The sequence below is a fragment of the Eptatretus burgeri genome, chromosome 18 (assembly GCF_056783735.1).
Source record: "Eptatretus burgeri isolate ZD-2024b chromosome 18, Ebu_testis_v1, whole genome shotgun sequence".
Lineage (NCBI taxonomy): Eukaryota > Metazoa > Chordata > Myxini > Myxiniformes > Myxinidae > Eptatretus > Eptatretus burgeri.
In genome coordinates, this window is record NC_140978.1 from 6,472,374 (window position 1) to 6,494,686 (window position 22,313).

At 46.8% G+C, this 22,313-nt stretch overlaps 1 protein-coding gene across 3 annotated transcripts in view; it reads left to right on the plus strand.

Moving 5' to 3' along the window:
- The first annotated feature begins 386 nt into the window (after window positions 1-386).
- ALPK1 (alpha kinase 1) overlaps window positions 387-22,313 on the plus strand; it is a 327,568-nt gene continuing 305,641 nt past the window's right edge. For 2 of the 3 annotated variants that reach the window (XR_015053265.1, XM_085864007.1), the window contains exon 1: window positions 387-948. The gene's annotated coding sequence lies outside the window, so the exon portion shown is untranslated. The remainder of the gene's footprint in view (window positions 949-22,313) is intronic. The other variant, XM_085864001.1, reaches the window with a different exon arrangement.

Consider the following 22,313-nt stretch of genomic DNA (forward strand, 5'->3'; position numbering starts at 1 on the left):
GGTGTTGGTTTAGCGGTGTTGATGTTGGTGTTGGTGTTGGTGTTGGTGTTGGTTTAGCGGTGTTGGTTTAGCGTTGTTGGTTTCGCAGTGTTGGTGTTGGTTTAGCGGTGTTGGTTTAGCGGTGTTGGTTTAGCGGTGTTGGTTTAGCAGTGTTGATGTTGGTTTTGCGGTGTTGATGTTGGTGTTGGTGTTGGTGTTGGTTTAGCGGTGTTGATGTTGGTGTTGGTTTAGCGGTGTTGATGTTGGTGTTGGTGTTGGTTTAGCGGTGTTGATGTTGGTTTAGCGGTGTTGCTGTTGCTTTAGCGGTGTTGGTGTTGGTTTAGCGGTGTTGGTGTTGGTTTAGCGGTGTTGGTGTTGGTGTTGATGTTGGTGTTGGTGTTGGTGTTGGTTTAGCGGTGTTGATGTTGGTGTTGGTGTTGGTTTAGCAGTGTTGGTTTAGCGGTGTTGGTTTAGCGGTGTTGATGTTGGTGTTGGTGTTGGTGTTGGTGTTGGTGTTGGTTTATTGGTGTTGGTTTAGCGGTGTTGGTTTAGCGGTGTTGATGTTGGTGTTGATGTTGGTGTTGGTGTTGGTGTTGGTTTATTGGTGTTGGTTTAGCGGTGTTGGTGTTGGTGTTGGTTCGGACGGAACTCGGTGGACAGGTTGCGTGTGTGACAAGGACAAATTAATTCGATTTTGGTGAAGATCTGGATCCGAGAATTTTTTTAAAGTCTTGTGAATGACAAATTACAGCTCACAGATACAAGTTGGCCAGCCAAGTCATAACACGGTCTGTTGTTTCGGTGGATTGCCCGAAATCTTTCATCAAATTTCCGTAGGTGACACGCATTCACGGTGTGATGAATAATCGGATCTGGGTGACCACAGTCACATGGCTGGACTGTCTTTGAAATCCCATTTGTGGAGGTGGTGTGATGTCCTTGCATGGAGACTGCGGATCCTGGATCCTGGTGAGTGTAGACCATTGTTTCTGGGGAAGGTCAAAACCTGGAGGCTCTTCTGTCACATCATTCACCAGTTCTTTATTTCGTGTGCGAAACAACTTCATTGAATTGGTTTCTATTGGTTCACGAGCGCCAACCAGAGTGACCACTATACTGTATTCGTTATGTCTGTGTGTCTGTCTGTCGAGAGCATAACTCCGTGGACTTTGATCCGATCTTGATGAAACTTGGTTATGTGTTCGATATCAATGTCTGGTTTGGTTTTCCTGGATCAGTAGCTACGTCCATTGTGGGCGGAGCCACGCCCCCCAAAAAGCCATTTTTAGGGGGTAGTCGGATTAAAAATCTATCTTCTCCAAGGGAATTGACTGAATGGAATGGGTTCTTCGGTATTTGAATAGCAAAATGAATTATCTAAAACTTGTCGTTGTCCGATTTTTCATTTTCATCCCAAGGTCACAAGGTCAAAAACTTAGAAAATTGCTAATTTTGACATAAAATCATACGACCACCCAAACTTTGAGAGCGAGGATGACAATATTTTTATGCATAATCATGAGGTCATTCCCCACCTAAAGTCTTGAAACCATTTTGCTCTATCTCGAACACCTTGCCCATGGCGCCCCCTTCGAGTTTGTTTTTACGCTGATTTCATCAAAGTATGGATAATCCGAGGAGTGCGAAATGCCATGTAACCTATATGACGTTGTATTGTTCCTGGAATGTTCCAGAGGAAGTTTTGCACCAAAGGTCATAATCCTTCACCTTTGACCTTTAAAGGCCACAAAGGTCAAATTTTCAAAGTTGTGGAAATCGAACCGGGTTTTCGACATTCTTCGACGAACTAACTCCAATAAGCTATAGCACGTATCCTTTTTTCCTTATTTTAATGTCCACAACATTGTTTTGTGACCTTTAAAGGTCATGCAAAGGTCAAATTTTGAAAGCTGTTGAACGAAACCAGGTTTTCAACATTTTGCAGCTAATAACCCGTCACTCGTACCACATCATGTTGATCATTTTTATAACTTGGTCAAAAATTATCACATTGTCTCATCCTTGACTTCTGAAACAATCTACATCGTCAAATACCGCTCGTGAACCATTGTCGTCTTCAGACTTGTTGTGATTCCGTTCTTGCATCAGTGTATATACCTAAAACCTATTTATTTGGCTTTAGGGGACGTTTGGGGACTAGAAGTGCCCAGTTGTCAATCTCTGAAGGTTTACACAACCGATTTATCAGCATATTCACGTGGCTCGTCATGTACGCAATTCGTGATATTTAAAAATGTGATACATTTCACATACAGGCACTATTATTTACTTTAGATATGCACGGATGGTATCAGATTGTGGATAACCATGCCCCCTATACATATACAATACATACATTGTGATAATCCAGTTTTCCACCTTTCAGGAAGCCAAAACCTTTTTGTCTTTTGCCAAAATTTTATTTCGGTTTAGGTTTCGACATTTTGTAAAATTGCCCAGTGCTTCCATGAATCAAGTCCTATGGAGGAGTTTGATGCATTAAAATTATCCCCATATGTTACCCTGCATGCCAGACCAGAAAAATCATGGATTATTTATAACCAGCATGCCCTAGCTCAAATAAATGTAATGTTACCTCATATTTTTTTCATCATACCGAACAAATCAAACATCGTGTATGCTCGGTTGAAAATGCTGTTGTGCGTCATTTTATTGTAACCAAACCAATAAACCATTTCCCTTTTGTCACTGAGTTGTCATTTTGGGATATCTATAAATATATACAATACAATAACACGATAGAACAAAAAAGGGAATTTCGATGATTGGCAAATGGGGACTATAAGCAAGGTGACATTTGATTGAAGTGAGTTAGTCCCAAGACAGTACCCGTTCGTCCTCATCAGTTTCTTCCTCCCCTGGCAACAGTTGTTCTTGGTTGTTGAGGTGCTGTTCTCTGCTCCCACAGGTGGGATTACATGGCAGGCCATGCTTTTTGCATGTGCAACGAAGTCATGTGCAGGTAGTTTTGCATCCACACATCAAGAGTTCTGTGCAGGTGTATGGAACAGGATCCAGTGTCATTAGTTTTGGACATAAAGTGCATTCGGTTTCATCAAACACCCACCCACTTTACTCTGATAGGGGGAGCTCTGGCTTGACGAATACAGTAAGTGCTCACTTAACATCATCCCAGTTTACATTGTTTTGTTATTAAGTCGCTGATATATTAGAGAACATACTCGTTTAAAGTTGTTCACCGTTCCATTATAAAGTCGTTTTACCTCTAATTTAGGACAAACTCATGGTTTTCCTCGTTTTAATGAAGCTGCAGTACACATCATACCATAAATACCGGTGTATAGGCCATCCAGAGTACATGCAGTCCAGGCCTGATATACAGTGAGCTGTGCATCAACAACATCGGTGGTTGCATCACCCTCTCTGATCTCAGGTGTTTGACAAGTGCGGTAGTGATCCACCTAACTAGCTGCTACGTGTTTATATGTTAAACTGATGGAAACATCCTCAAGTGCATTGATAACATCAGTGGGTCCTGGACTGAAGTTACTCAGGTGTGCAGGAAGTAGTGGCCTGGATGTGTCAATGACTTGAAAGGATTTGAAGATGTTGTCTTCGATATGAAGAAAGTTATTCTCGACTTGGCCAATAAAGTGGTTTTTGATGAGGTGGAAGAAGCCGATGTTACACAACTTCTGCAATCACACAGAGAAGAGCTAACCAATGAAGATCTGAAGAAACTCGAGATGATGATATTTAATTGATTTGTTTAATTATATATATATTTTTAAACTTGTACTCTATATGTAAATAATATCTGTTGTCTGGCGATATTTTTTTCCCCTGGAACCTAACCCCTCCTATTTACATCAATTCTTATGGGGAAGTTGGATTCGCTTAAAGTCATTTCAGTTAAAGCCACACTTTTCAAGAACGTAACGACAACATTAAACAAGGACTGACTTTATGGCCTTGAGCTACACTATGATGTGGTAGTGACTGTGTCGTATGTGCAGAGACAAAGTCTTGAGTGGGTGGTACTTTCTCAGGGTGACTGATTCGATGAGAAAAGTTCTGAGCGTAGACCATTGACACATGTAGCTGTCGTCGTTGGACTGTACATTTTGATGATAAACTTCTCAATAGCTGCCATACCAATGTCGCGATTGCAACCAAGATATTTCAATAGCTTTGGATACTTCAGGTATGTCTTCCAAGCTGTTCAGTTGCCACACCTATAGAACTGACTGGTTGTCTCTGTTCCTGTTAAAGCATGAAAGCCGAGGATATTGTTTATGACTTCAGGATCCAGACTTGCGCATATATTGCTAACTAGGAAGAACTGCTTATCTTTAGACGTCCCACTATTCATCCACACTTCTGGTGTAGTGTCATGATGTAACTGCAGTAAAAGAGTGTCTGTGTTTCCAGAACACACCACTCCACTTCAGAAATTATGGTCGCTTACATCATTAGCATGAAGAACAATTTTTGTGTCAGCCTGCTGTTGAGTTGAGATGATCAACATTATGTCCACAAGATGATACAGCTGAGAATTCATCCCCATCTGATATGACAACTTCTTGTTGATCTGGTAGACATTGTGCTTTCACTAGCAGTTGATCCTGCAATAATTCAATGAGAATCACTTTATTTTCTTCCAGTGATATGAAAGTCTGCTATATGGATGGTAGACGCACTGCCGGCCCATCAACTTTATGTCTCATCTTTCGTTCGATGCACTCTGGTCTCTGATTTGATGGACTTCCTTCGATAGTCATCAAAGACAATGTCTAGTCTTGTCTGAGAGCCTCTCAGGTAGCTTAGGACATTACCACAGAAACCATCTGCTCGGTCGCCGAAAGTTGTAGTGGTGGTTAGTTTTCCGACAGCTCGAACCACCACCATACCATCCACAATTACACAAGTGGGTTCATACGTAGCTGTCACACAGCAAATGACACAGATTTGCTATATCTGTAGGTCGTAACTCCTGATTGACTTTTGCGATAACAAGAGGGACTGGGGCTAATTCATGTTGTAGTAGTCCTTCGATGTCTATCTGGTGACCACTACTTGCAGCACTGAGCAGTTTTTGAAATAGGTCATGGACTGCTTTGATGATTTTGCTTTTGCCAGTGGATGTAGTGATATGTTCACCATGTTCAAATTTGTGAATGTTTTTGACCTGTTCTTACGAATGGTGTCATGGAGACTACTGGTAGCATCTGTGAGCAACCGATCTTCCACGAACTTGGTTAGTAGTTCTATACCATGTTCTGAGGCTGTCAGTAAGTCATGTTGGATGTCATCACTTGTTACATCGTTGGTGGAAATACATACAAGTTTTTCACCCTGCCGATCAAATGGGTTAAACCACTTAATTTCATCTTTTATAGCTTTCGGACATCGCCGTCATCTTTCTTCATTCTTTGCGAGCCCCTGTTACCATGGGACCTGGAACCACTGTGTGTCATTGCAACTATTTGTTGAACATCCTTCGATAGTCTTGCTCTCTCACTGAAGGTAATCATCCACCATTCCATGGCAGTCTGGGTCTTCATTATACCTACGATTCCTCCTGAAACCTTACACTGCTTGTTGATGTGCTCTAGTACTTGATCTGTTGCGATTTGGTTCAAGGATCCCATAGATGCTTTCACAACAAAATTCCCTGCCACGAACTCTTCATACACAAGAGTTAAAGTACTTTGGAATTTTATTCAAACTTTGCAAAACAAAGTCAAGACAAAACCGTGGGACAAACGGTAGTGGTACAATAAGTAGAATCAAACAGGAAAGAGAACACATTATTAGGGTCAAGACCACCCTTCATTGCATCTGATATCATTCGTAGAAATACATCTTATTTCTTTATAAACCTTTTCATGAGAATACTTTTATGAAATGGTCACAACTTTCTACAATGTTGCCCAATGCATAAAGTCACAACAGTAACTTTATAGTACCAATCATTACTGGGGCAAGGATGATTAACTTACAACCACCTGTTGCATTCCCTCCAAAGCCAACACTAAAATCTTCTCCGGAAACCTCCCTTGGAACATTCCAGAACAAGCACTCAACATCTGAATCCAAAACCATCCGAACATATCGACAATTATTACCTTAATACAACGTGACACCGCGTTAACTTTATATTTTTTTATCATGTCTTTTTTGAGGATATTACATGTATATTTACCCCAGGATGGCTTACAACACAGCCCCGAACAGGCTTCCAAACAAAGGTGCTTCTGTCTGTCACTATCCTGATCTATCCTCCTATCAGTTCGGCTCCAAAGTGGGCGTGGTCGTCTCTTAAAGGGACATTATATTTAGGTACGAGTCAACATTTTTGGGTCAAATCTCTGAAAGGGACACTGTTATATTTCAGTTCTTGGTGACATTTTAACACCTGGCTGCATTCTCCCTATTTCACGTCGTCATCCGCAGTGATTGACACATATTTCTGACTTCTTTCACTGCCTCTGAAAAAGAATAATAATAATAAGAAGAACTTTATTTCACCAAGTGTAATTTAAACACAAGGAATATTGTTACGAATTTGGAAGCTTACTGCACACAACAGACAGGTCCCCGTAGCTCAGCTATTTCGTTAAGTATATGTATATAGTTAGAATCCATCCCCCTGTGTCTAATGGGTGATTAAATGTTCGTGCGCTGCGGAGTTATTCTGAAAGTCAGGGTTTTCTTTTACATTTTCAACTACAACAACAACACCTTCACCTCGCTCCATCCTGACGCCATAACGCTCGCGGTGGGCGCAGTTCAATGAAGGACTTGGCGTCTCTCTTGACCAATCGGAGAGATGCGAGCGAGTTTGCCGTCGTTCGGCCAATGGGAGCCAATGCAGGACAATATTATATTACTCATCTTCCTGTTTGAGGGGCGGTCCGCCGTGACGCCCGCCATGCCCCCCCCCCCCGGGGTCCAATCAGCGGACTTGGTGCCCCTTTTGGCCAATCACAGGGGCAACGAGCGAATCGTGCGTCAAAACCGTCCAGTAAGGGGGGGGTTACGAAAGGGAGTCCCCTCCCCCCTGGACAGGGAGTGAATAATTGATCGGTGCGATCCGACTGGAAGCAGTTGGGGTTTGCCGGTCGGATCACATCGCCTTGCCTGCTGGTGCTCGCTGCCTTGTCCGCCCTCAAACTGGCATCGTTGAAGTGCTTGGAGTGGCATCGTTGTTGTGAGTTAGAGTCCCGTCAAGCCAGAGTGTCGAAGACCACACGAGGCGGACAGGTTCAAGCTAGTTCTGGTCTCCAGCTCACCTTTCCTCGAGCTGGAAGCCTTCAATAAAGACCCAACGGGGTCCATTTCTGGGTATCTGGGTGTGCGTTTGTGTGTCGTGGGCACCGTCTATAAGTAGAATTCTTAAGTGCTTTTTGTTGTACGTTATTTGCCTTGCTTATTTGGATAACTCTTCCCTTACGTGCTCCCCTCGTCCCCCGACAATTGTTAATACATTCCCCTCTTGTTGAATGTACCAGCTCGTCCTTGTCCTTTCTACCATTGGTTTTCCGCGCTGCGAACGGGAATTAGGAGGCCTCATTGTTTCCGTAATCGTGCAATCGGCCCGGCAGGATTCTGGTACTCTCCGCTCAGGGTACGACTCAGATCCGGCTCGGTAACGGCCTGGATCGCGCAGATCCTGCTGAGGGTGAATTTCCCTGGTAGTTTGGATGATGTGGGTATTTAGGTATATTGAAATTGGCAATTGACCCTATCCCATGTGGTCGACCTATTGGCGATCTTCAGTCCGATAAGGGACCCATGAGCTTTCGGATTTATCTGAAAGGTACGACCTAAATTCCGGTGTGTTCAGTGGAGCTGACTCTACTGCTCCATCTCGTGGTCGTGCCCGCCACCGAGACGCGGCCCTACAACAATATGTCTTGGTGTTGGTCACACATACAATCACAATAAATCATACACCTCAGAAAAGTCAACCGTAATACATCAGACGATAAAACTGAATTCAAAATATACTCAAGCTACACCAACAACAAAACAATCACTCAATGCACAACATCACAAGCACAACAAAATGTCAAAAATTGACAAAATTAGGATGATACAATCCCTCATGTTCACCCTCCTCTCCCCACTCCGCTTAACCCAAAAAAGCAAAGCCTACTTTCACATAACATAACCATACACCTGATGAACAGGATGAGCATAACTGAACTGTTAAATACCATAGTCATAGAAAATAATGAAACTGCAAATTAACAACACACTAGCCCCTCTCCCTATCGAAGCATTCAGCAACAACCCAACAATGGAGACAGTGGCACCACATCACAAAAAAAAAATGTCAACAGAAACAGAAGACCTCTGTTTATGTGGTAATGGAGTTGGACAGGGCAATAACTGCCTGAGGGGGAAAAAAACAACAATTCCGAAAGCGATTTGTCCGACACCAAAGTGACCTGTATCGCCTTCCAGATGGCAAAACCTGAAACAGGACATTATCTGGATGTGAGGCATCAGAGATCGATTCACAGTATGCTCTGTATAAATTGAAGCCAAAGAAGGCAACACACATCCAACTATCCTAGCAGAAGTGTGCACAACCTTCTGGAGCCAAAGCTTCCATTTGCAGGGTGCAGCTGTCATACCACACACAGAGAAAACGTCAAAACACTTTCTATAATGGCCCGACAAAACTGGATGACAATCTCCCGACGAAGGCCAAACTTCTTTAGTTGCCGCAAGAAGTAGAGGCATTGATGAGCTTTCCTAATAATAATATTATCTGTGTTGTGGTCTCACTTTAAACTTCTGCTAATGGTTGTACCTGGAAGCTTAAAGCAGTCACAAATTTCAATAACTTCACCGTCAATGGTAAGAGGGTCAACTGAACTTTTCCGTCCGACAAAAGTCAACAACCATCTCCTTTGTCTTTGCCTTATTCAGCTCGAGGTTGTTGTGTTTGTACCATGACACAAACCCATGAATTTCTTGAAGGTATTCTGACTCATCAGAATTCACAGTCATACCCTCGATGGTCGTGTCATCGGCAAATTTCACGAGCTGCACAGACTCATGATGAGACACCCAATCACTGGTGAAGACGGAATCGAGAAAAGCTGACAACACACACCTTTGTGGAGCGCCAACATTCAAGACAATAGTCTTGGACAACTCATTGTTTAATTTTACTGTTTGCGATCGGTTAAGAAGAAAGTCCAAAATCCAGAAGCAAATTGAGGGAGGGAGGCCAAGGGACTGTATTTTTTATTTTTATTTTAACCTTCTGAGGGACAATAGTATTAAAAGCAGAACAAAAATCAATAAAAAGAATACGAGCATCACGATTTGAAAATTCAAGATGCTGAAGAACAAAGGCAACAGCATCAACAATTGAACGATTTTCCCCGATAGGCAAACTGAAGAGGAACAAGCCTACAGGTGGTGATGGACTTGAGGTGCTTGAGGACCAAATGCTCAAACACCTTCATCACCACCGAGGTGAGAGCCACGGGTCTATATAATCGTTTAGCGTTGTCATCTTCGGTTTCTTTAAAAGAAAAAAAACTTCTGGTGAACAAAGAACTGTTGAAAGTGCAAGCAAAAACAAAGGAGAGCTGTTGTGAACAATGCTTAAGAGTTGCCATCGAAACACCATCAGGACCATCTGCTTCTCTGATGTTTTCTTTCCTGAAAAGATGTCTCAGTTCAGCCTACAACGCAGTAAAAGGCCGAGGAAGCAGTGAAACAGCAACCGAGAAGGAAACTGCAACACGCACAGTATTCCGGCAATCAAAGCGGCTGAAGAACTCTTTCAACTTGTCGGAAAGCTTGGGCTCTTCAATATTTGTGACACCATTCGCCTTATAAGGAGAAATATTCCGAAAACCTTGCCAAACAGCTCGAGCCTGAGTAGTTAAGAACTGGGTTTTTTGGGGGTTTTTTGTGTCCCTTGTCGAGGCTCATGTGAGAACTAACACACAATGCACAGCAAGGGGGGGGGGGCATGAGACAAGAGGAGCGGGAGTGGGAAGGACAAAACAGTGGGGAACAGAGACATTAGGAGATCTGTGGAAGGGAGAGGGATGGGGTGGGGAACATGGGGAATAGAAGATGGACATTACAGGGACTTTCAGGAAGGAAGGCAGGAAATTGAAGGAAGTGGGCTTGGGTGGATTATCGGGGGGAGAAAAGATCGAGGATTTGGATGGGGGATGATAAGAGGTGGTGGTGAACTGCTGTTTTGAAAGCCTGGAGGGAACAATGGGAAAGAATAGAGTGAGGGAGTTTATTCCAAAGGCGGGACAAAAGAGGAATGAAAGAGTGAAGGTGAGCAGTGATTCGTGATTTTGGTAGTTTTACCAGAAGGGGGTTGTTGGCGGACCTTGAGCACCCTGCGGAAATGTGGTGGGGACAAATCGCTGAGAGAGCAGGGGGGGGGTGAGGCTGGAGAGGAGATGGTAGAAGACAGAAAGACCACCAACCAGTCTGCAGTGAGAGGCCCAAAGACTCAGCCTCATTGCAGGAGATGCCAATGATCCGAAATGCCCTGGTTTCCACAGTGTGAAGCTGAGAAAGGTGAGAGGCAGGAGGACCGACCCAGAGGGGAGAGCAGTACTCCATCAGGCTGCGGACAAAAGCTTTGTAAGTGGTCAGGAGCTCAGGTGGGCTGAGGAAGGACTTTGCACGACGGAGGATTCCCAGTCGGCGACTGGCTTTGGAGGCCAGGTTTGAAATGTGGCTTTCCCAGGAAAGGTCATGGCAGATAGTGAGACCCAGAAGCTTGAAAGAAAGGATTTCTTCCAGAGGATTGTTGAGAAAGTGGATGGGGGGTTTTCTCAACGGTTCTTTCGGAGAGACATAGTGAGAGTGTGAGATTTGTCCGGATTGAAAGACAAAGAAGTTCTCCAGCTTCGGTCTGTATTATAATTTTGCCCTGTGAATCTCCCTCTGCACATCATATTTAACTTTCCTGGAACAGAACTCAATCACAGCTCTTGTGTGCTGCTTCCTCGCCTTTTAGCTTTGCCCGAAGACCACTTTCAAACAATTGTTTGTCATTTGCCCATGATTTGATCTTCTTAGTTGGGATGTAGAGGTCTTTGCAAAAATGAACATATGATGCGACGACATCAGTGTACTTATGCAAGTCAACACAGGCACCAGCAAAAGAGGTCCAATCAGTACAATCAAAGCAACAGCACAACAACTTAAGCTCATGACAGGGATTTCAGGGATTTAAATGAACACCCGTTGTTGACCGTTGGTTTCTGTTCTATTCTTGCTTATGGCAGCTTGGCTGTCAGGTAGCTATCATTTCTTGGAAGCGTGGACGTGCCGCTGATGCTGTGCCCCTCAACCAGTACACTGGTAATCATTTCCCCAACCTCAGAAGAATGACAGGCTGAGTCAACTCCACTTGGTGTTAATTGAGCAAACAACAGGGCTTGAACTCAGGACCCTAAGATCTCAAGCCAGCTACCCTAACCACTAAGCCAACACCAGGATTTTGGCTTCTGTGAGGGGCAGGAACTGGCAAATCCTGGACAGAACTTTCTGTATCTGGACACACATTTCCTGTGTCAATTTGCTCATCCTGTCCCTCCTCCACGCTCTGTGTGCCTGTGGAATCACATGATTCAATGTTCACACCATCTGTAGGTTGACTCAACCCAGGAAACGTTACTTCTTCAGTTCTTCCACAACAACAAAATCAGCATCTGAGGATTCTGACTCAGGCATATCCTGCTAATGAACAGCAAAAGGAGGTTGACTCCTGAAATCCTCCTGATGAGGCTCTTGAGACATATCCTCCTGATGAACAGTGCCCTTTCTTGCCTCTGGGATATGTCCTCCTCATGCCATTTAAATCACCTGATGCACTGTTCGGACTGGCCCCCCACCCACAGGTTCAATTGCTTGAATTATACCTTGGATTTCGACCACCTGGTACATTGTGGGTCACCAAGCATCTTCTTCAACAACAATTTGACAATATTTCGAGCCAAGGTGGCTACCCTGGTTCTCATGTTCACGTAATTCTGTTTGCTCAATTGCTGTTGTGGTTTATATAAACACCAGCCGAGGAGTGTGATGTAACTAAGTTTGAATGTAAAATGTATATTATGTTCCATACATGTCTTGCCTCATGCATACTTATGCTCCGCACATGTGTTGTGTCATCTCCGCTATGGAGGGTGAGCGGACTCTTCCCTGGTATGACATGTATCTGGAAAATGCACGGTTTTTATCGACGCATTTGTACTTTTTTTAAAAGAAGAAAAAGTGATTTAAACCTCTGCAAGTGTTGGTTAAACTGCCTGGAGCATTTATATTCAAGAATCACTCTGTGTTGGCTTCATGTTCTGCACTCGCACATCCCCCTCCCCCAATGCACAAACTTTTCAATAGCGATCGAAGCCCTTGTTACGGAGGTATGCAAACTTATCTCTAAGCTCTCGAGCTTGGGTTGGAATCTCGACCCAGCTATAAACTGTCATATCTCCGGCTCAGGCATCATTGATGTTTCAACCCTTTCACATCAATATGACTCCACTGAGTCAGGCCAGTGGTGAAATATATTTGTTCACAGGTAGTACCCATGAGTACCCACATGTAAATGCACAAAAACACCACCTCTGGCCATTGGGAATAATATAGATGATTTAATGCTTACAGGATAAAAAGATGATTGTTAAAACTGATGTATGGTATCATCATCACACCATTTTAAAGCCTTTATCCCTGAGCAGGGGTCAGCTTTTTGCAGGCTCCAATCATGGTACCCTTTCTTGCGGCAATGTTTTTCCAGCCGGATGCCCTTCCTGACGCCAACCCTTTAGTCGCCTTCGACCCTGCAGGGATAATTACCAGTATACTGGAGCTCATTTTGCTGACCTTCAGAAGGATGACAGGATGGGTCAACCCCACTGATGCTAACTCAGCGACCAGCGGGTTTCAAACTCAGGACCCCAAGGATCCCAAGCCACCGCCTTAACCACTGAGCCACACCAGACTCGTAAAACTGATGTATGGTATAATAAACAAAATTGCAAAGTAATAACAGTTTGCTTATTTGACTTCTGATGTTAGATAATAGACTGATTGAGTACCTCCACACCCAGTGAAGAGTTTAAGTTCGATTTATAGACTACAGTACTAGCAAATACATCCCGTCGCTTTTCTGACGAGAATATTAAGACGGAGGGGGGGGGGGGGGTCGGATGGGCGGGGAGGAAGGGGAGAGGAAGCAAGGTGGGGTGGGAGAGCGAGGGAGTGATATGGAAGGTGGAGCCAGGAAGAGGGGGGAGAGTGAGGAATGGAGGGAGAGCGACGCCTCACCACATGTCGCTATGCACTCCGTTGGAGGTGGGGGGATGGAGATGATGAGTATGGGGAGAGAGAGGATAGTGGGAAGGGGAAGAGGGTGTTCTGGTCTTGCGTTTGATCAGGGAACTTTGGGGGAAGGGGTTCTCAACTTGAATTTGGTAGGGGGACTTGAGGGAAAGCAGGGAGGGAGGGGTGTGGTCCCTTTCTGCGGGCATGAGCACAGGATTGAACGAAACGGGGTATGCTAAAACAGCACGTTAAAATGGGTCATGCTAAACAATGCATGGAAACACCGTCCAGAGACATGAGAGGGGGCAGGGCTTTAGGAGGAGGGAAGAGTGAGGTAAGGGGAAGGGCAGGCGTTTTCCTTCAATCGTTGAAAAAGCCGTGCCAGTTTTTGTGCCTTTATTTAATTTCCACGTATGCAATAAGCTCTAGAATCTCTTAACATGAGCCGAATTGCGAAATTGATCCTAGCAGCAATTCCAACTGCTAAAAAAGTGTTAATTTGTCCAATTCGCACATTCTTTGACACCCCTTCCTCTCCTCGACCTCTGGAGAGTTGGACGGTGGTGGAGGGGGTTTGGGAGTAGGATAGCGTGAGGGGAGGGGAAGGGAAAGCGGCATGAGGGGAAGGGAAGGCAGCATGAGTGGAGGGGAAAGGAAGTCAGCATGGGGGAAGGGAACGCAGCATGAGGGGAGGAGAAGGGAAGGCAGTGTGAGGGGAGGGGAAGGCAGCATGAGTGGAGGGGAAAGGAAGTCAGCATGGGGGAAGGGAATGCAGCATGAGGGGAGGAGAAGGGAAGGCAGTCTGAGGGGAGGGGAAGGCAGCATGAGTGGAGAGGAAAGCAAGTGAGCATGGGGGGAGGGAACGCAGCATGAGGGGAGGAGAAGGGAAGGCAGTGAGAGGGGAGGGGAAGGCAGCATGAGGGGTGGGGAAGAGAAGGCAGCATGATGGGTGGGGGAGGGAAAATAGCGTGAGAGGAGGAGAAGGCAGCATTAGGGAAAGGAAAGGGAAGGGAGGAGAAAGGAAGGCAGCATGAGTGGAGGAGAAGGGAAGGCACATGAGGGGAGGAGAAGGGAGGCAGCATTTTGGGAGGGGAAGGCAGCATGAGTGGATGGGCAAAATAAGGCAATGTGAGGGGAGGGAGAGGGAAGGCAGTGTGAGGTGATGAGAAGGGAAGGCAGCATGAGGGGAGGAGAAGGGAAGGCAGGGAAAGGGGAGGGGAAGGGAAGACAGCATAAGGTGAAGGGAAGGCAGTGTAAGGGGAGGGGAAAGGAAAGTTGCATGGCAGGTGGGGATGGGAAGGCAGCATGAGGGGAGGGGAAGGCAGCATGAGGGAGAGGAAAGGGAAAGCAGCATGATGGGAGTTGGAGGGAAGGCAGCATACCAAGGCATTACCGGGGCAATAAAATATGCCCAAACAGCAAAGTTTTCTTTTTTTAACCACTGTGTTCGATATATATCTGGGTGGGAGCATATAAAAATTAAAACCCACGCTATCTATCTGATGAAGGACTGTCTGCATGCATGCATGCTCGCACATGCAGTGAGCTTTGCACCCATCTGGCCGGCTCACTCCAAAACGGATTTGTACATGCGTCACTCTGGGTCAGGTCAGGTATGGGAGCATGCACCAGAGCAGCGTGCCGCTGCGTCCTCTTTCTGCCCGTACTCCAAAGGCTCCGTCTGATCATCCCCCAGGCAGATGCCTGGCCCATCCCCATCTCCTTGAGATGCTGACCAACCTGCTACAACCATGGGACACGTGGTCGGCACATTGGTCTCCTCCACTCACGAGGCTCCCTCACTGAGAGAATCTGGTGAGCAGGATCAGCGTCAGGAAAACGAGCCACATGACCATACAGGCACAGCTGACATTCACGGAATATGCAGATAACAAATCTCATTTGAGTCTCTCTCAGCAACCGCTCGTTGGACACAAAGTCCAACCAGTGATAGTCAAGGATTCTCTGAAGAGACCTGGTACCAAAGGAATTAAGTCTGTCTCAGATCCCTGGTCAGAGTCCAAGTCTCACATCTGTAGAGCAAGACTGGAAGTATCAAGGACCTGAAGACTCAGACTTTCGTCCTCCTGCACAGGTATCGACAGCGCCACACCAGTGTGACCACTCCTCATTTTCATAAATGCCAGGGTGGGCCAATAAAAAAGCCAAGAATTCACAAGGCTTCGGAAAAGCGATGTTAATAGAAAACCTATACACCAAGAAAACCTATAGAAAACCAAGACGCCAAGGTGAACAACGAATAGCCAAGATCTTGTAAAAAAAAAAAAGCCAAGGAGTGGTCACACTGCACCACACCCCACGATCCAATGAATCCATGACTCCTCAGGCCCGACCCAGACGTCTGTTGACCTCTGGCTCACAGCCAGCAGACACATGAATATCACTGCCAAGGTCAGTGAACCTCTCCATGACCTCAACATCCTCACCACAAACAGAATCAGACAGGACAACACACTCTGGGGAAGCCGTTTTAAATGCAAAACAAAACCATCAGTCCTGGGCCGCCCTCCCATACATGTTCTTCCAACCTCCTCATGGTTCGTGCTAACCATGCATGCACAACGACGATCTACTCATCCTTTCACTCACACACATACATGGATTTCCCCACACCTGCACTGCACAGCATGTCCCACATGGCGTTGGTGTCGCAGCACATCCGCTCCCTGTGTGGCTTTGGTACAACAGCACGTCCAGTCCCCGCATGCAGAAGCACATGGTTTGCGAGAAGGTCGCATAACCTCCTCCATGGTGCCAGAAACCATGGGCACGGGTGTGAGTTCGGACCACCCACCCGTGAAACCCCTTAATCTTTTAACCACCTCACACATGCAACCAAGCATGCAGGTATGCCCACACCCCCATGGCGAGTCATTTGTATCCATTTGTACCACGTCTGTGTGTGTTGTCTATGTACCCCTTTGTCTGCAGCAACTTTTTTTTTTTTTTTGTATACCTTGGTCGAGGCTCGTATGAGAGCTAACACACAACTCACAGCAAGGAAGCATGAGACAAGAGGGGCGGGAGTGGAAGGGACAAAACAGTGGGGAACAGACACATTAGGTGAACTGTGGAAGGGAGAGGGATGGGGATGGGACGGGGAACATGGCGAAGAGAAGATGGACATTTCAGGGACTTTCAGGAAGGAAAGCAGGAGAAATGAAGGAAGTGGGCTTGGGTGGATTATCGGGGGTAGAAAAGATCGAGGATTTGGATGGGGGAAGATAAGAGGTGGTGGTGAACAGCTGTTTTGAAAGCCTGGAGGGAAGAATGGGAAAGAATAGAGTGAGGAAGTTTATTCCAAAGGCGGGAAAAAAGAGGAATGAAAGAGTGAAGATGAGCAGTGATTCGTGATTTTGGTAGTTTTACCAGAAGGGGGTTGTTGGCGGACCTTGAGCGCCCTGTGGAAATGTGGTGGGGACAAATCGCAGAGAGAGCAGGGGGGGCAAGGCTGGAGAGGAGTCGGTAGAAGACAGAAAGACCACCAACCAACCTGCGGTGATTGAGTGAGAGGACAAAGACTCAGCTTCATTGCGGGAGATGCCGATGATCGTAAATGCCCTGGTTTCGACAGCGTGAAGCCGAGAAAGGTGGGAGGCAGGAGCACCAGCCCAGAGGGGAGAGCAGTACTCCATCAGGCTACGGACAAAAGCTTTGTAAGTGGTCAGGAGCTCAAGAGGGCCGAGGAAGGACTTAGCACGACGGAGGATTCCCAGTCGGCGACTGGCTTTTGAGGCGAGGTTGGAAATGTGACTTTCCCAGGAAAGGTCATGGCAGATAGTGAGACCTAGAAGCTTGAAAGAAAAGACTTCTTCCAGAGGATTGTTGAGAAAGTGGATGGGGGGGGGTTTGTAAACGGTCCTTTCGAAGAGACATAGTGAGAGTGTGAGATTTGTCTGGATTGAAAGACATGTTCCACGTGTTGGACCAGTTTGTGATTTTATCCAGATCTGCAGTGAGTGAAGAAGCTGCTGCTTGCCGGTCTGAGGGATGACAGATGGTACGGCAGAGGGTGGAGTCGTCGGCAAAGAGAAATAGAGGATTTTCCAGAGAGTCCGAGAGATCATTGATGAAAACCAGAAAAAGAACAGGGCCCAGAACGCTACCTTGAGGAACTCCAGCCTGCACAGGAAGAGGGGATGAAAGAACTCCATTTAGGGCCACACGTTGACTGCGACAGGAGAGGAAGTCTGCGAGCCATGAGTGGAGATGGCCTTGAATACCATGGGAAGAGAGTTTGGTGAGTAGGGCAGGGTGCCAGACTGTGTCAAAAGCACGTGATATGTCCAGGGATACGGCTCGGATTTCCTGTCTGGCATTGAGGACCTCCATCCATTGATGGGAGAGCAGAAGCAGCATATCCAGGGTAGAGTGACCTGGTCTGAAACCAAATTGATGATTGGAAATCAAGCCATTGGAGAAGAGGAAGGATTTCATATCTGAGGCGATGATGGATTCCATAACCTTGCTGATGATTGGGAGAAGGCTGATTGGTCTGTAGTTACAGGGATCTGTTTTTGCACCTTTTTTATGCAGGGCAGTGATGTTAGCAGATTTCCAAGCAGATGGCAGATGACCTTGGGCAAATGAGAGGGTGAATAGAACAGAGAGAGGGTGAGCAAGAGCAGAAGAGCAGGCTTTGAGGACACGTGGGCTGATGCCGTCTGGACCGGTTGCAGAATCTGACTCGTGGTTTGAAAGCAAGCTCTCCACCTTGTCAGGAGAAAAGGATATAGAGTCCAGGGACAGTTGGGTGCGACTGGGTAAAGTGGGTAGAGATAGTGATGGGTTTAGGACACAAGATTTAGCTGCAAACACCGAGTTTAGACATTCAGCTTTATCACGTGTGGAATCAGCAGTGCGGCCATTTGAGGTAAGGGAGGGGATGGAGGGGGAACATACACCAGAAACAGATTTGATTAAACGCCACTAGGATTTTGAGGAGGGAGAGAGGTTTGAGAGTTCAGACTTGAGATGAGAAAGATGTTGTTTTCTGGCTCTCCTGAGGGTAGATACACACTTGTTCCGAGCTTTGTGGAAAGAACTGAGATTGCCCTCAGTTGGGTTTGCTTTCCATGAGGCAAAGGCAAGTTGTTTCAGGACAACTGCCTCGCCACAAGCTTCAGTAAACCAAGGGCGGGAGGAAGGGTAAGACAACTGAACACGAGAGGGGATAAATCTGTGCATGAGGGAGAGCAAGTTTCTTTGAAAGAATTCCCAGGATGAGTTGATGTTTGAGAAAGTAGTGATATGAGACCAGTCTGTCAGTTTGATGGCTGCTCGGAGACCCTGCCAGTCGGCTTGAGTGAAATGCCAGACTCGACGGCGGTGAGGTGGTTCTCTGATAACAGCCAGAGAGATGTCCACTTTGACAAGGACGTGGTCAGAAGAACCAATTGGAGCGAAGGAAGAGCAGCAGATATTGTCAGGGAAATTTGTCAAAATCAGATCCAGAAGAGATGGAGTACCATTGGTTGAGATCCGGGTCGGGAAGTTGACCGATTGAGTCAGTCCCAATGAGTCGCAGAAAGCTTTTGCTGAGGTGCCATGGCAGGTGAGAGAGGTACCCACACTGAGCCAACTGGCGTGTTGACAATTGAAGTCACCACATAAGAGGAAGAGAGAGTTTGGATGAGAAGATAGAAGATGGTCCATGTTTTCGGATAGTGAGGTGTAGATGGAGTCATCACTGTTCGGTGGACGGTACAGTACACATATAAACATGAGTGGGAGTGGAGGGGAAGCCGAAGCCAGAGGTATTCCTGCGGGTGTGGGGGAGTGAGAGTAGTGCATGGAGAGTGAGGAATAGAGTCTTTGATGAAGAGAGCAACACCTCCACCAGGACGAGGTTCAGGTCTGTCATACCGTAAGAGGGAGTAGCCAGGGAGAGATACTTGGGAGTCAGAAACGTCTTGGGAGAGGAAAGTTTCTGTTAGGCAGATAATGTCTGGTTTGTCAGTGGCAACCTGTATGGAAAGATCTGAAAGGTTTGAGCGAAGGCCCCGGATATTTGAGGTCCACACTTTTAATGAAGAGGAAGGGGAGGAGGCTTTGGGTGCAGGAGGTGGAGGGGGAGGGAGAGGGTAGGACAAGGGACGAGGGGGGCAGGTAAGGAGGGTTGCTGAAGGAGTGTGGGGTATTGCAGAACAGCGAGGGGAGGGGGCCGAATGAGGAGGAGAAAAGGCTCTGTGGTGCTGGGGGAGAGGGGGGACAAGAGACAAGGAAGAAGGCAGTTGAGGATTTGAGGAGGTGGAGTGAAGAGATGGAGGTGAGAGGGCAGTGGAGGGAGACAGGTTGGTGGATGAGAGGGGGCAACTTTGAGAAGGAAGGGTGAGGGGGATGAAAGGTGGGAGAAAGGTGAGGGGAGATTTTTGAGAAAGGTGAGAGGGAGGCTTGGAGGGAGAAGAGTGGGATGGTTGCTTTGAGAGTGAGAGTGAGGGGTGAGGGGGGTGAGTTGGCACTGAAGTTGGAAAAAAAGAATGGTTGACGGAAAGGGAGCATCCATGGCAAACTGTGGTTTTTAAAAGTTTTAGGTCAGAGATGCGATTTAACACAATTCTTGATGGATGCAATGAAGGTGAATTCAGAGCATGGAGAGAAGAAGCGCTGTAATAGTTGGATTTTTTGGCAAGGAATGAAGGAGAGGTCGAAATGAGAGCAGTCTGTTAAAATAGCAGAAGAGTAGTGCATTGTGAAACAGTAAAGAGTACCATATGTGTGAGAGAGGAAGATGAAGCATTATAAGATCTTCCCAGGATGCCGACTGCCGAATAACTGCCGACTATTAATATTTTAGCAACTAATAATATTGTTGTGGTTGACGAAATTCGCAAACCACCATTCAGGTCCCTTAGGTGAGATATCTCTGTAAGTATATGTGTAGTTAGGCCCAAACCCGTTGTCTAGAGGGAATAAATGTCATTCATGCGGGCTGCGACTCTTCAGGATTGCCGTTTTTCTTTTACTATCTTTATTTTGGACCGGCCGCCATTATTACCACCACCAACCACGTCTCAACAGCCATCACACAACAACCACCAACCACAACGCCGCTTCACAACAACAACCACCAACCACAACGCCGCTTCACCACAACCGCCATGACCTTTACCGTCACAACTCACCACCATCGCATCCACACCATCTCGCGCCACTCGTGGGCGCCGATGCTGGACTCGTGTAGGGCGCGCACCGAGCAGCGTGTTCAAAAACATCACGGACTTTCCGAAGAAAAACGGATCAAAAACGACTCACGCCCACTTTTGTTCCGTCCAATCGGTGAGCGAGGGGCGATTTGGCCCCGCCTCCAGGGCGTTGGAGGGCGGCCGCTATATGCAAATACATGGATCAAAAAGCATTCACGCCCACTTTTCCTCGGTCCAATGGGGAGCCAGTTAGAGAGGTGAAGGGTCGGAGGCAGAGGGTCAAGGGTGAAAGAGCGAAGCCACGGGGCTTATAAAAACGGCTGCGTTCATCAGAAAAGGCAGTGGAGTTAAGTTGGAAGTTCAAGTGTGCGGAGTTCAAGAGAGTCGTCGGTGGAGCTGGAAAGAAGTGGTACTAGGCAGAGTGAAGAGGACGGAGCTGTGGAGAGGTGACGGCGGCGAAGGCGGATGAGGGGGTGCTCGCGTCGGTGCCGGGAGCTGCACAGGGAGAGGCCAGCAACGCGACCGAGGTGGAGGAGGAGACGCTCGCCGCGGGACCCGAGACAGGGTGATATCCTCCTTCCCCCGAGCATCAGCAACCCCCTCCTGTTCCCCCCCCCCCCCCGCGCTGAGATAGTGCGACAAAGGGGGCCCCCTTCCCACCCCCTACCAGACACTGTCCGCGAGGCCCGCGGAGTTGAGGCACCACCGCCGCTCCGCGTCTCATCATCAGACGGGTAGGCCCGACACGGTCTCGGCCCCAGGCCCGCCTACCCCCTCATCCTGGAGGGTGGTTCTCTTTTCTTTTGCTTTGGGAATATGTGTTGTCGGCGCCGTCTGTGAAGTAAAATTGTATAAGTGTTGCCGTGTGCCCGGTAGTCGGATAGATCTGCATTGTTGCATTTGCTTTTTGTGTAATATTGCATTGTCTTCTTCTTTTACATGTGCTTTTGGTGGAATTGTATATGTGTGCTTTCCGTTCATCGCGAAATAAATGTGCTTATTGTTGAACTGTTTTCCCGCTTCGCTTCGTCTTTTCCTCTATTGAATCTCCATCTTGCTTCACGTAAAGGGTTGGTCGTGGGCTAAAACGCCCGATAATTAATCGAACCGTCGAGGCCGACGAATAACACCGCTCGGTTATCCCGATAGTACGGAACGGGCCGTTTAAAGTGGCCCGTGTCCGAAGTCGACCTGCGGCGAGGTGCGATCGCCCGGTCTACCCTCCGTGTGGGTACTTAGGTAGGTCGAATTTGGCGAGCAACCCTATCCCACGCGGGGGCCGATTGGCACGATCGCGGTGAGACCGAAAGGTCCACCTGTGACTAGTTCCCGGCGTTAGTCCGAGAGGGTCACGACTGGATTGTCCGTCCGGTGGGCGACGTGCCGCGATTCGAGTTACGTGGCCGTCCGCACGCCGGCGGGCGCGAATCCGCAACAATATATTTATGTTAATATTTACCTTCACAAACTTTGTTGCGAAGGTTATGTTTTGATCGCTGTGTATTTATTTATTTATTTGTGAATATGTGTCTTTGTTTGTTATTCGCATAACTCCAAAAGTATTGAACTGAATCGCAGCAAATTTGGTGGGATGATTGGTTATTATCCGAGGACCACTTGATTAGATTTTGGGAGCGATCGGGTCAAAGGTCAAGGTCGTCATGAAAAGGTCAAAATAGTCTTTTTACCATAGCGCGGTCAATTTGTATCCAATTTGCATGCAACTAATGCCAAAATGTTCATAATTCAATGCCCCATCATGTGATATGTGACATCACACAATGACGTAATAACCCTTATTAGCGGTTGGGAGTCAAAGGTCAGGGGGGGTCACGACATTGCAAAATGTGC